A 15,708-nucleotide genomic window follows, 5' to 3' on the forward strand; every position below is an offset into this window, starting at 1 on the left:
TAACATAACATCAGACATGGCAGGCACGCATCCAGCCACACATATTCAAGTAATCAAAGTCAGAGTCAAGTCCTTGGCAGATTGCATTTGAGCGGAAAAACAGAGGCAGTCGCCACAACAGCTACACAACAGCAACAACAGCAACAACAGCATCAGCAATAGTAACAGCAACAAAAACAAATGGCAACCGCAGCTGCCATTGGAAAAAGGATGCGAGATTGTAAGCTCGTGCGACTCGCAGCCAAGGTAAGCCAAATAAGGAAATGGATAAGGGCAACAACTGACGATGCGGTAGTCAGAGCGGATATATGTACCAGTGAGCCATGAAATGCACAGACAGATGGACAGATGGCAAATAGACAGATGGGGTGTGTGTGCTGTGTGCGTTTGCTTGTGTGAGACAATCGGATTGCATGGATGCTGCAACTGCTGAACACAGAAACTGAGGGCATGACGTTGCATATGTTCGATGGTAGGAAGAAAAGGACATTTCCGATTTTGCGGTTTTTCCCAACAACGGAGATACGCTAAGCCTTTTTAGTGCTCTGACTTGTGTAGCTGATAAAACGTTTGTCGCTTGACTCGCTTAACCTAAAGTGTTTTTAAAGCTAAAGTCAATTTGTGGAATTCTATATTATATATAGAATATATATACGAATATATTTTCCAACAAGCGCAACTGGCTTATTCAGAGCTAAAAAAATGTACGCTGTATTCAAAGACATTTACGGGTAATGCTTGACAAATAATACTCGTACGTAACGCTAATGAAGCGCAACCGGTTGGTGGGGAAATCAAAATCAAATGCCAGAGGGTTGCTTAATCCGAGGCACGCGCTGGCCAAAGAAGAGCAAAAAATAAATAAAAAATAAATAAAAAATAAGGAAAATACAGAAAATCAATGAACAAACAAAAACAAATTCAAAACAAACAAAAACACAAGCAACGACTGTGTTGCATTTAAATGGCGGGAAGGTGGGCAGCATTTTTTATGAGTAGTCCGAGCCTGGACCCTTTACAGTTATGGAAAACATTCGAAATAAAAAGCATGTTGCTGCCCCCCCATGTGGATGATTATGATGCTGATGCTGATGATGATGGAGCTGATGGGCCTACCAAAAATTACAGACAGACGCAGTCCTAACACAACTACAAAAACAACAAACAGCACAGCCTAGAGGACAGCGCAGGATGTGATGGAGAGAGAGAAAAAGCAAACTTAGTTGCTAACTACCCTCAGGCCATGTCATGCCGAATGTTTTGCATACGCACAGAGGAGAATTCCAAAAACTGGTGCGCCATTTTGTTACCAAATATAAATATAGCAATCAAAAGGGACGCGTTAAGAGAGGGAATGCGGTGAATGCGTTAAGAAGTATGGCAGTAAGGCCGACTCCAAGCTCAATTTGTTCTCATCATTTAGCGAGGGTCTGTGGCGATATACTTGTACTTTCTTATTTTATTTCTTCCTTTGCACGTTTATGGCAAAATCAATGAGGAATAAATATTTTTAGCTGTTCAATTCTTTTAGAGTGCTTTGAAGATCTTGCTGGGCCACACCTCGTTGAAGAAGACTCAGTTTGAGAAATCGGAAAATAATTATGATAGAAAAAACTCCCAACTGTGTAAGATTTGGAAGCAGCTGACGTGCATTACAATTATTAATATTTTTAAATGAGTAGGTATATATTTTTGGAGCTGGCATATAGTTATAAGTAGTTGTATGATAACATTATTAATATAAGAACTTAAGCTAAGATAGTTCCCTTAAGTTCAACCTCTTATACTTATTAGACGAAGTAAGTTCGGCTTTGAAGTCCGCCGGCTTATGCCTTCGACTTAGTTTTTTAGTGTACAACTTAGCACTTGTGAGAATATAGTCGCCAGGAGCAGACCATTTGGATTAAAATTATTTCGAAAAAACCAATAGCTCGAGTTTTCAGTACTTGTACGCATCTCAATAGTTTTTCGTTTCAATTTTCGACATCTTCTTCTAGAAAATGAAAAACGGGCTTTGGAAATGTCTTCCGCCATTTATTTTTATACTTTCACATCATTTCTACGCCATTTATTCACACAAAATGGTTTATGAAATTACTTTGAATAGTTTTTAAACAATTTAATAAATGCAAACTTTCCTCTTCATCAAACGCTGGGTGGCGAAAATGTTGGAAATGTTTTGTTTAAACGTGTGTTTTACTTTTTCGCACAATGGCTGCAATTGCGCAAACGTAAATAGCCGTGTTCAGCACTAATAGACCTATTACACCACTTTATTTCTGCTCACCAAAAAATAAAACGCAAATCTCTATTATGGTCTTCAACTCCCACACCCACACCGTCAGCTTCATCCTTGTCCTTACAAATCGCAATTGAAACTGCGCACATTTAGCGCTCAGCTCTGCAGGACCCCAACTTTTCGACACGTGTGCCATTTGCGTTCTACATTTCTTGCTTTGTTGAGCTCATAACCCGTCCATGCGGCTGGTCAAAATGTTTGCCGCTTTGTTTTCCCTGCTGTCGAAGCCGCACAATGACGACGGCATTCAAAATGGCAGCCAACACCGCGCCACGCTTTTGTGCTTTACACTAGAGAGCTGCTTTTCGCTTTTCCCAACCAGACGTTGCACCTTTGAGTGCACAACCAAGTATGGGAGTTGGGGGCATGTTCCTGTATTCGTGACCAGTTGCCACCCATCGCTCATATCACGACTGCACGACTCATTCAGTGGCTGCATTTCCGTGCTAAACGAGTTTGCTTGTTTACGCGCCACGCCCTCGCTGTCGCCCCTTTCGAATATTTCCGTCAAGCCAAAGGTGCGCAGTTGTCTATGCAAATGGCACTTCCTGTTGCGCCCCCTTTAACCTCATCATCGCAAGTCGTGGATGCTTTTTAGTGGCTCATAAAATATTCGTTGAATGCGTTGAATTACGCGCCACGCTTTTTATATTTATTTTCTTCTTCCTTTTAATTTTTGGACCAAGCAACTTGAAACGCGCCTATAGAGATGAGCATCGAAGCCGTGAACACTTACAACAGAGGGGAAGAAGGATTTAGTGTGAATTTATATGTTTATCGACAAATAAGAGCCCTCTTTTTTTTTTTTTTTTTTTATAAATGAAAACTTTAATTATACAGTTACTATTTGCAACCACTTAAATTCAAGTTAGAGAAAAATACAAATACAGAAAACGAAATACAAACGTAATAAAAAGACCAAAATAAGACAAATTACAATGCTTTCGATGTGTTGGGGGTTTCGTTACCATCTGACCGGCTATGCGACGACAAAGGAAAGAAAAATTTGAATAGTGGATTAAAAAAATAAAATAAGATTAACTATTGAAGGATAAGAATGTGGTAGAAAATTGTGAAGATACGCAACTCTTCAATTCTTTATTCAATAAATTGTACTCTCTGATAAGCAAATTTAAGTAAATACTGCAATTTTTCTGCTATTAGTATTAAAACAAGAAGTACTAGACTATAAGTATAGAATATATTTCAATTCCAAATTCAATATTAATAGAAACTGTTTTATTTTAAAAACGAGTATAGAAAACAGATCTTAGTCCACATCAGTCTTTACAGAGAGTAAAATATATTTAAAGACTATTTTAAAAGAGCTTGTCCAAGCTGCTGTTGCTCAAACACCTTCAATTTTTACTGTCATTGTTGAACTTCTAAATTCTTAAAGCTTTTAGCAACATATTAATTTTCCACTTCTATATTCTACTAGAAGCTGGGATAGCCCCTACTTTTCAATAGCCAAGTGCATATTTTATCTTTAATTCTCATTAAGTACAGTTTCGGTACAGTTTTATGGAATTTTTGATTGGCAAAACCTAAAACTGAACCCTAAAAGTATACTACTTGTATTTTAATTTTAATAAATAGTTTAAACAATTGAATACGTCTTTTATTTTTTTATTTTTATTTATACTGTTATATTTATATCTTAAATTACACTTATAGTTACAATACAACTTAAACTAAGTGTTTAGTCTTAATTACAATATAAATCTGTTGGGAAGGTCACACCCTCTTCAGCCTCCTTCTCCTGTTGCTGGAATGCTAGCTTTAAATAAAGTGTGGAAAATCGGGCGACATTATGTAGTCTCCATATATATTTATATATATATCGCTTTGGCTTGGAATGTTTTGATGACAGAAAGTTGAAAAAAGCGATTAGCCTGTGATAACAGAACACATAATTACGCATATAAATCCTTTTTTCTTACATTAAAGACAATAGTTTCATCATTAAAGTGCAATTAGTATCACTTATAGAGTTGTAGCAATGTTTTACTTTCTTAAATATGCCGTTTCTTTTTCTCGTGCCAGCGTACATCCTGTAATGTCCTCCTGGCACGAATTCACGAAAATATTATTTCCATCCTTAGGCCCGCTCCGACCAGCAGCCTCGTTAAGCGCGTCAAGTAGACAATAAAGCAGAAATAAAAATAACAACCAAATTTTGTTACTTCTGTCGCTGCCTACATTTGGACTGAGCTGGCGACGCATAAAAAGTTTCGGCAAATGATAAACGCCATTTGCGTCTGCAAAGTACTGAACAAAAAAAAAGAAGAAGCTCATGAAATAAATAAAAAATAGGGCACAACGGCAACAAAAACAGCAAAGTTCTTCGATGCTGTCAGCCATTACAGGATCGTAATTGTCCTTGAACTTGGTAAACAACTTGGCAAATGCCAAACATTCATACAGAAACAAATACTCGCAATATTTTGCGCAGTTCTCGAACCATTTCGCCCCACTTGCAATACCCGCCATAGATATTGCAATGCAATCATGGCTAAAATATATGGCCAGCTGGCAAACTGTCCAACTTCATACATACACGTACTACATAAGTACATTTGAACATATACCCGTATGTACATGACTTGCCAATCGACTGCTGCTGCAAATGATATGCCAACTGACTGGAGCAGTGGTATTGGTTGGGGTTCATCTGTCGCTTATCGTTGGGGCTGCCTTGACGCAGAGAAACTGGAAATGATGTCAACATTGAAAAGCTTCATGTCCACAATAATTTTTATTTGATTTTTTAAGTTTTCCTCCATTTTGTTGTCTTCCATTTGCTCATTTAGTTTCTTCAACTAAAGGGAGGCAGACAACTTTAAGTATAAGAAAATAATGATAAATTTGTTGCCGTATTAAAGAAATAAATGGCAGTTAATTGTCAATTGCATGTTTATTTAAAATGTAGTCATTTCTGATCGATTATTAAAGTACAATTTGTATTAGTTTTAATTTACATTTCCGTATACTTGTTAAGTCTTTGGAAATCTCTAAATAATTTGCAAAAATTAATTACTTTTTATAGTTTGTTAACGAGATTATTAGAACATACGGTAAGATTAGGTTAGGTTACAGCAACAAGCATGAGCCTGCTAAGATCTGGAAAATATCCTCGCCTTCGTTAAATCTACAGCTTCTGCAGAAATTATGGAACACAAAAAAACATCGCTGTTGTTCAGAGTAAGTCAGAGTTGTCCGTACGTGGTTGGAGGTCGGAAGCCTGAAGGAGATTAGTTGTATGGCGAATCCGTTATCACTGAATTGTTATTATAGCATTCAGTGATGGTTTTATGAGAATAATATGTAAATCGACCTGCTTCCTACAATATTTAGGGTTAGGTGGCGTGAGGCCTGCAGTGTTGCTGTAAGAGAAGACGGATAAAGAATCCCGCAAAAGATTCTCTCTTCTATCTTATATCTATAGGAGACCTTCCCATTCTTACTCGTTTTAAGAGTTATTTCTAGTATGCCATTGAATTGATTAAAAAGGAATACCGCTGTGCAATAATATTTATAATAAATATTCATACAATAAATATTTTAAAGTATTTCTATCTTTAAATAACAATTATTATGTATCAATATTATCAATATAACTGATATATATCTGGTATAAGAAATTCCAATATCAACTCTTTTTTGTTTTTGGTAAAGCCCTAAGTAATAACTGGCACATTCATTCAGTCGAGCACATAAAGTTTTAGGTTTGAAAAAAATGAACTTTTCGTACATCTTTAATTTCGAAAATCTCTCTGTTATGTTTTAGATACTAAAACAATATATTTACAATTTTAAATTGGCTAACAAATGAATCAACACAGAAATAATTTCTTATTTTTATTTAAAATAAATAAATAAATAAAAGTACCAAATATTACAAGCTTAAAAAATAAGCATGCTTTTAAAAAATGAATTGTCTTGAATGGTTGAAGGCAGGCATATAAATTATTCACCTTAATTGCCGGCCATTCGACCTATAATTGTTTGGGACGTAGACACATATCCCTAAGCCTTGTTTGCCCCAAGTGAGCAATAATTTGTCTAGCATGCACATAAAAATCAGCTGCGCCTTAAATTTTGATTAATTAACTCATAAAATTGCCAGACACAAGCTGCACTGAAAACACTCAGCGGCTTATATACCAATTTATTTATTTTTATATGCTGCTGCGGTTTCTCCCTCAACTCCATGACTGACGGCCTTTGTGGCCAGGAACGAGTATCAAAGCGATGACAGCGACGATGGCGACGATGGCGACTGGCCGGCCAACTGGGGCATTGAAAACTTTCGAGCAACAAAGGCGCAAAGTTTTATATTTCAGCCGAAAAACGCAACAGACCAAGAGCTCAGCAACAATTCCGACCTGCTGCTGCTGGTGCCCCGAACGCCCCCAGAGAGGCCTCACCATCCAACCATTCCGGCCATCCAACACGTCAACGAGTGCACAAAAAGTTTCAGCTTCGTTGAATTTGTGCAGCTTCTGCTCTTTGGGTGGCTTGTTGCATGTTGCAACGTGTCAGTAGCAACTAGCATGTTCTCACCCAGTTCCACGCCCCCTTTACGCCTCGTGCACGTTGGGCTGCGTTTGACAAATACCGCCACCGATGCCATTGACGTCATTAGACTTAACAGCCATGTCCGTATGTACATACGAGTTTGGTGTGCACGAGGTTCGTTCGCGTCTTCAGGCGTGCTTCTGCAGCGGGACGGGCTTGCGTGCTGGTTCCGATACTCGGTTTTGGTTCTAGTTCCAAACGAGGTTTCAGTTCCAATCCTGGCTTTGGGCTCCCTTCTGGTCTTAATTGCATTAGGCCTATTTTCGGTCGTTCTTTTAATTCTGATTTCGGTTCTGGTTAAGGTGCAGGATCCCGTGGTCGTTCATGTCCTTTTTTTGGGTCCGAATTTGGTTCCGTTAGTATTGATGTTTGAAGTTCCGTTTTTGGTTCTATATGCTTCCATTGTGCGTATTTTTCGAACAGCCCTTGCTTGCACCCAAAGCTGCACACTGCTATTGTGGCTTAACTCATGGCATCAGCTCGTCCGGGCAGCAGAGAGTCCATTGAAGCGCACCAAGGATACTGGCTCCGGCCTGTGGTGATGACAACAGCAAGAAATGGCGATGACGATGGCGACAGTTTTTTTCGCGCTGCAAACTTTCTGGCCAGTGACACATTTTTGAATTGTTGAAGCCTGTTGCACTTTTTGTGCCTTAGCAGTCACGTTGTCGCCCAAATCGAATAACAAATACGTCGCATGGTTGATAAACAAAGCACTGTACGTGATGGGGTGAAAGGAAAAGGTTTACTGAACTGTGCAAAAATGATTGGGAATTGAAAAGACCTTAAGCTGTTAACGGGCTTTGAAGCACAGAGATCGTTTGCCTTTGTTACCTTTGTCACATATCAGTGTTGCTGTAAAAAAACTAAAACCAAGCACACATATTCGTTCTGGTCTATGATTACAAAACGATTGCATAAAGTTGTAGCTTCTTTGACCTTTTGTGCTATTGTTAAAGGATTAGAAAGAGATCTGTTTCGCACATTAAAGTTCCTTTAATATAACTTACCAATCAGTAGAAGAACTTGAAATATAATAACCGACCATAATACATATGTATGTTTAAAAAAAGCTAAACATTAAATGTATTTGTAATTGCAATCCAGAGGTTTATTTCAGAGAGTAAGTGTTCTTCCTATAATTAATTCTTTTCATTTATTTAATTTTTTCTAGAATTGTTTATATACTCCATTTGTTATAGTATACCAAAATGTTTACAATATGGTTCACAAATATGGTTCTACATATTTGTTGAACAGGTAATGAACAAATATTGAAACAACTTTTAAATATTGCCAAACCAGTTTTGAACAAACTCACTTCATTCTTTAAATATAATTAATAATTTGAAACAACTTTTAAAATGGAAAAAGCTCCCTATAAAATTTAAGTCCATCCCCAACATGATTGTATAAAAAAGTGAAAGCCGAGTTGTATGTTTTCCATATTGAATTTTTAATGTGCTGAAATGTACTAAATCGATCACCAGCTAGACAATAAAAGTTGTAATGCTGTTATCCTCTAGAGACCTATAACTTTGGCATAAATCTCACTTTACAGGTGTTATAAAATTTATGAAAATTGTAATGCTAGACATCTGGAAGTATAAATAATAGTAGAGCCCGGTTCAAAAGTTTTCCTGCTTTTCTAAAAGTTGTTAAACTGCTATCCTTTAGAGATACGGGGGATGGTCTCACTTCCGCTCAATTGTGGCCACCAGGATGATTTTGCGTTTTTAATGAAGAAACTAGGAACATTTGTAGTTTTACTTGGATTGATAAAGTTGAAGCAGCATTACTCGAGCTCCACTTTTCTTCTTTTTTTGTACTTACAACTGCTATGTGGATTAAAAGGTATTTTTACCCTCTCAGTCATGCTCTTTGGAGCCAACAATAGGCATGGGTGGTGGCGTTGAATATGGTTCGATTTCAACAGGTTCGAAGTCCCCCTCCGAGTTTCTTAAAACCAGACCTAATTGGGCTGGTTCTTGTGGCGTCGCAGTTGAAGAAATGATCCCATATTCCTTCAACTCGTCAGAATTGAACATAAGCACATTATTTTTAGTGTATAATTGCTGATTGAGAGGCCGGACTTTCAAAAGGGACGCTATCATGTATTTCAATTCAAGAACTTTGGTGTTATCCTTGGCCTCAAAAAATAATGTAGTTTTATTCTTGCGTATCATTAGATATATATCCATTTCTAACTATTTATTTATATAAAAATGAAATATAAATCAGTTATACTGGTACTTTATAAACAAACCTGTTGAATGTTTCTGTGTTGGCCAATTAACACGTTTCTTGTGTATTGTTGAGTCTTACTAAAAACTACTGAATTATGTGTTTGTAGAGTATACTGGTTCTTAAATACTAATTCAATGCCCACTTAGGTGCAGAGTATGGCGTACTTTTCTATGAACATGTTTCTTATATCCGATAAAGAGCATTATAATATTGTCCCACAAAGACTTCTTTGGATGTCGTTAACTAAATTAGTTTTCAGACTTTTCAAATAAACCTACTCTTTTATTATTGTTGTTCCTGCTCTGTTTTTGTTATGTTTGGTGAATTCGGCATTGTTTGCTTCTCGTCTGGCCTCCCTTTGCGCTCGTTCCGTCTTAATACCAATTACCAAAACCCTGCCGCATGTTTGTCGTAAAACAGGTCCGCCAACTTGAATGGCAGATGAGCAAATGGCCTAAATGGCCAAAGGGCCGATGCTGCGCCCATTTAAAACGCTCCGTAGGTCCTACAAAATGTTAATGAGGCATGCAGTCGGCACTGGAGTAAGATATGATTAAGGTACTAAAAGAAAATCAAATTATATCATTTTGAGAGTGGTGGAAATTTTCAGGTACAACCAAACATAGACTGTTGATTTATGCCTTAAAGAGAGTTTGGAAATTAAAGAAAATAATATTAATTATTATAGAAAATGGGATCACATTTAAAACAACGTATATATATATAAAATATTTTCTAAGAATTTTAACTATTTTAAGGGCTATCCATTCTTTTCACATGTTTTCGAAAAGTAAGCCTTTTGTTGAAGAAAATCCTCAAAGATAGATTTGAGGAAATAAAATAAATAACTTTAATTGCTGTTATATTGAAAGAAATAAGAACTTTTTTGCATACAAATATCTATAATTGCACTAAAAATATGCTACATTTTTAATTAATTTTTTTTTAGAATTGATTAATCAACAATTATCGTTGTTATTGTGTTTTTTCAAACTATGTAGACAGATGATTAATGGGATAGGAAATCAATATTAAACTCTTAACACATTCGCTTCTATTTAAAATAGACTGCTAATACTTTTTCGCCAAAGGGATGTTATCAAAATTAGCTTCCCTAGCTCGTATATGTATTAATTTACTGCACAAATTACGTTTAGCCACCATTGTTGCTCTAAAATCTTGCCATTGACAATTTAATTACAACCTTGAAGACGTAAGCTGCAATTTGTATTGTGCCTTAATCCTAAATCATTGACAACTTGTATGACTGAATGACTCACACAAATTGAAATTCAATTGCACATGTGAAGAATCAGCTTACGAAAATGTTCAGCCCAAATAAAGTTCCGATTGTGTGCATGCGTTTATATGTATATTGTTGCCGTGCAACTCAGCTTTATATCTGTCCCTCTATCGCCCTTTCCATGCCTCATTTGCATCATGTAAGACAGACGACGACGACAACTGTGCGACATCAATTAGGAAATCAATTTTGCGGCTTGCTTGTGTCAGCAAAACGGCCTTCCCACGCACACACAATGACGTAGAACCTAGTGTGTACATGCACTCGAAGAAAAATTGTACCGACATCGCAAAAACAAAATTTTAATAAACATGTTGATGAAAGCCGCATCCATAAATGATTGATTGGCAATACGTCTTATTAAAGAGAAAAGGAATAAAAAATAAATAAATAAATAAATGAAATAGGTATTTATTTAATAACTTATTTCATTTATTTAATAACTCCTCCTAATATCAGCATATTTGTTTGTTAAAATGAAAATGTTTATTATCTTAAAATGATATTTGCTCATTTGTCCAAATAGAAGTAGTTGAAGTTGTTTTATAAAAGTTGAAGGAACAATTCTTCTTTAAAGGTATACTTTTCATTAATATGACAAAAGTTGTTTATACTTGTATTTAAATAAAAACTAAGAAACATTCGAGCCATTTTGTTATTAGTTTTTGAAGAACTTTCTGCTGCTGCTGTTCTGTTCACATTTTACATTAAGCATAGAAATGGCTTATATTCAAACTTTAACCTTTTAAAGGCAGATTTTTCTTTACAGCATGTTTAACTGTAAACTATTTGCTAGAAATGTTAGATGCTTAAACAATTGATAAGATTTCAATTAAATTATAATTGTCGACCAAGCGAAGAAAAACAAAATTAACACAATAATTATTATTCATGAAAATGAATTTCTAAATTTGAGATTAATATGAGTTTTGGATTCTGAGTGTAAGACTGTGTCGCTTACCGAACCGAGTGAAAGCCAACTATAAGCCTATCAACAACTGCCGAATTGGTTAGGCTCATAGCCTGTGTGGGCTATCTTCTGCCCCCCTCGCGCACTCTCCTGCATGTGGCTGGCTTGTGGTTAGTTGCATGTGGCAGCCAAATATTGGACAACAAGGTGAACTTTGCAGTGCACCGCCAATTTATATTACGATGGCCATGGCACAAAAGTTTTGATGCACGATCTGCAGTTTCAATTTATTGCATTTGCGACATTTTTAGCAGAAAAACAATACGCAAAACTTTTGAGGAACAACATCCTTGTGCGAAAATTGCAGTGACAATGCAAAATATATTTCTCGAAACTAACCCGAACTAAAATTTTCGCCGAGCAAGGTCTTCGAAATACCCAGCAGAGGAAAAATAAGCATCGTTCCTGCTTGTCTGCGTATTATGTAGTAAGGCTATTATTCATTCATTTGATAAGGTTAACCTGATTAGCAAAACCACAGAAATGGAGCTAACAAAATGTCTGCTACCAAACTGTATTGCTGGCAAACGCCCATCCACATACCACCACAGCTTAGCATTTCTAAGCTTAGCCTTAGTTCATACATTCCTGGCTGTCACTTCATGGTCAAGTGCTGAAATATCTGTAATTTTTTAACGCCAAGCGCACAAGATCAACTCAAGAACGATTTGTTCTTGTGGATATAGTAAATGTAAAAGAAATCACGCTGAAGTTAGCTTTTTCATGTACGAATACACTTATAAAGGATTATTTGATTTGTCCATAGAATGTATCAGACAGTTCACAAATTTAAAGTAGATCTGGGAAGACCACAGATAAGTCTCTTGTCTTTTGATGGTCTGTAATCACAACATGGAACCGAATTCAGGTTATTTATGGGGTATTTATTTTGGCTAGTGAAAAGTATTAGTTGGTTGAAGTGTAACTTCTGATCACAGTACAACTAAGTACTTTGTCGTTACATTTTTGCCTGATGTACAATTCTTCTTTAAAGGTATACTTTTCATTAATATGACAAAAGTTGTTTATACTTGTATTTAAATAAAAACTAAGAAACATTCGAGCCATTTTGTTATTAGTTTTTGAAGAACTTTCTGCTGCTGCTGTTCTGTTCACATTTTACATTAAGCATAGAAATGGCTTATATTCAAATTTATAAACAAACTTTAACGTTTTAAAGACAGATTTTTCTTTACAACATGTTTAACTGTAAACTAATTGGTAAGATTTCAAATAAATTATAATTGTCGACCAAGCCAAGGAAAACAAAAAATTAACACAATAATTATTATTCATGAAAATTAATTTCTAAATTTGAGTTTTGGATTCTGAGTGTAAGACTGTGTCGCTTACCGAACCGAGTGGAAGCCAACTATAAGCCTATCAACAACTGCGGAATTGGTTAGGCTCATAGCCTGTGTGGGCTATCTTCTGCCCCCCTCGCGCACTCCCCTGCATGTGGCTGGCTTGTGGTTAGTTGCAAACGCCCATCCACATACCACCACAGCTTAGCATTTCTAAGCTTAGCCTTAGTTCATACATTCCTGGCTGTCACTTCATGGTCAAGTGCTGAAATATCTGTAATTTTTTAACGCCAAGCGCACAAGATCAACTCAAGAACGATTTGTTCTTATGGATATAGTAAATGTAAAAGAAATCACGCTGAAGTTAGCTTTTTCATGTACGAATACACTTATAAAGGATTATTTGATTTGTCCATAGAATGTTTCAGACAGTTCACAAATTTAAAGTAAATGTTAGAAAAGCCGGATCTGGGAAGACCACAGATAAGTCTCTTGTCTTTTGATGGTCTGTAATCACAACATGGAACCGAATTCAGGTTATTTATGGGGTATTTATTTTGGCTAGTGAAAAGTATTAGTTGGTTGAAGTGTAACTTCTGATCACAGTACAACTAAGTACTTTGACGTTACATTTTTGCCTGATGTATCTGAATTAACGTATTTTTATAAATGATAGTGTTTTCCAAGGTCGTCTCTCGAGTTGTATGTTTTGACGGAAAATAGAGTAACACTAAAGGATAAGCTCATACGCGAGTAAAACTGCGAAGGATACTTTTCAGTGCGTGCCTAACTGTGCGTATACGCAACATAAAAGTTCAGTCCTCAAATACAAAGTAATAGTAATAGGAAACCTTTAGCGACATCAAAATAGGGTGCATTATATTGGTTTACACACCATCGATGCATAATTGAATCATATTTGTAATGTATTCGTATAATTAAAAACCCCATAAAGATGACTGTTATTTTTTGGTGTTCTTTTATCACAGGTGATTGATAGGGTATTTATTTTCGGTAATGAAAAGCATTATTCATTGCTTTTACATATGAAATGCATTTGCCCTTCACAATTAGAGAGAGCATAGTCGAGCTCAGCACCAAGTATTTTAACTCGGCCACAATGACCTAACGGACTATTTTTATACCCAAATGTAAAAGAGCTTCTAACCACTTTGCTCTTCTCTTTGACTGTTAAACGCAGAGTGTCGATTCCAAATGATGAGATCCAAAACGATTGAGTTTCTACGAATCCCCGCATTCGTAAGTATTTTTTTTTTTCCTCTAAGTTCACTAAATGGGCATTTTTACCGATGCAAAGCTTGTTTGCAACAAACCAATTTACCTTTAAATAGAATATTTGTATTTTTCGACATATAGCAAGCCTCACCGTCTGAACCGTCTCAACGTAATAATAGTTGCCACAAGCTTTTACATTCATTTCCAGACAATAAGATACCCCACATGTCTGATCAGTTTTGCAATATGTTTAAAACTATAATGAAGAAATAAAAAATAAAGTTTAGTTAATGCTTTAATGTAATACAGGTATGCCCTAATATGATTTGTGTAATTCGACACGTTTTTTTAATACCATAATTTAAAAAATTTAAAGATTCAATCTACGAGGTCTGTTCAAAAGAAAAGGTGAAGGTTTTCCTCACAGTTTTCTTCGATTACATATGTGTGGTGCATCAAGGAATAATAAGGAATACTAGAAGGAGGTTATGTCTGTTCAGAAGAAAGGGTGAATTTTGAATTACTTTGAAGAACATTTATTTATTCATCAATATCCATTTCGTCCACTTCAAAGCAATCCCCCTCAGATCATCAGTGCACTATGATGCCATGGTACTTATATATTTTGAGCAATACACTTATTTTTATTATTTCCAAAAACTTTTCGCTGATTTATACTGATAAGATTTATTTATAATATTTCTTTTATTGCTATTATTTTATTTTCACTTTGAATTTGAATCGGACTGTAAAATTATATTTACTTCGAAACGGCTCGCGAGTTTAAATTTAAACTTCACATATATCGATTTAACTGAAAAATGTCTTAAAATTAAGTTTGTTGGAAATTAGATAACAATTTATAGAAAAAGTATAATACAATCTGGAACTGGGTGCATACAATATTATACTATTATCTTAAATATGTTTTAGAAATGGTGACTAAACTCCACAGCTTCCATGTCGGGCTCAAACTCAAAAATGTTGAAACAAACAAAAATTGCGCTCTTGCTAATTGCTTTTGATTCGTGATGAAATGTGTGAAATGCGACGCAAATTATAAGCAAATTATAAGAAAATTATTAGCCAATTGTACCATAGCTCAGGAAATCAAAACTTTCCAACTAGCGGAATTTCTTACTCTGACTAAACCTAAAAATGTTTTGTTTTCATACAATATTTGATTGAAATCCAAACTTATGAGCGAAGTTGTAATCTTTTTCCGTACATCAGCTGTTGATTTTGGTATATCCTTATCTCTCTCACTAACTTATTTTTTTTAGAATCAACATAATATCAAATTTTGATACCAATCTCATAATATATTTCACCAGAAGTATTTCCTGAAATATCAAGTAGTTAGCTCAGTTAGTTTGCTTAAATATTAATGAGTTTGTTGAAGATCAAAACGAGGTGTGAATTCCGACACATACTTGTAGAAAATATATTAGAGAACAATACACATGCCGAAAACAAACGAATATTTTGCAAACCGAAACAAATTCCAGTGACTTGCCAGTTTCAATGCAAAAATCTAGATATACTTGACGTAGCAGTTAAAATCAAACAAGAGACAATGTTAGAATCTACCAAGTCCGACAGCGAAATACTCTACCTAAACTAAAACTCCACCGGAGTTTTATGTTCATTGTTTTATAAAGAGGAATGGCGAATCTGTTTTGGGTGCGTATTACCGGAACAAAGCTGCTTTGCTAAAAAATGTCCTTAATATTTTCTATATTAAATAACATTATATTATATTATATAT

The 15,708-nt window shown here is 35.6% G+C and overlaps 1 long non-coding RNA gene across 1 annotated transcript; it reads right to left on the reverse strand.

Annotated features, from left to right (window-relative positions):
- Positions 1–8,315: 8,315 nt before the first annotated feature.
- Positions 8,316–9,045, reverse strand: LOC115626118. Its single transcript, XR_003995559.1, has 2 exons — positions 8,714–9,045; positions 8,316–8,649 (listed from the first exon to the last, which is right to left on the reverse strand). It is a non-coding gene; the product is annotated as an uncharacterized LOC115626118 (long non-coding RNA).
- Between the last annotated feature and the right edge of the window lie 6,663 nt (positions 9,046–15,708).

The sequence above is a fragment of the Scaptodrosophila lebanonensis genome, unplaced genomic scaffold, assembly GCF_003285725.1.
Source record: "Scaptodrosophila lebanonensis strain 11010-0011.00,11010-0021.00 unplaced genomic scaffold, SlebRS2 tig00000080-arrow-pilon, whole genome shotgun sequence".
NCBI lineage: Eukaryota > Metazoa > Arthropoda > Insecta > Diptera > Drosophilidae > Scaptodrosophila > Scaptodrosophila lebanonensis.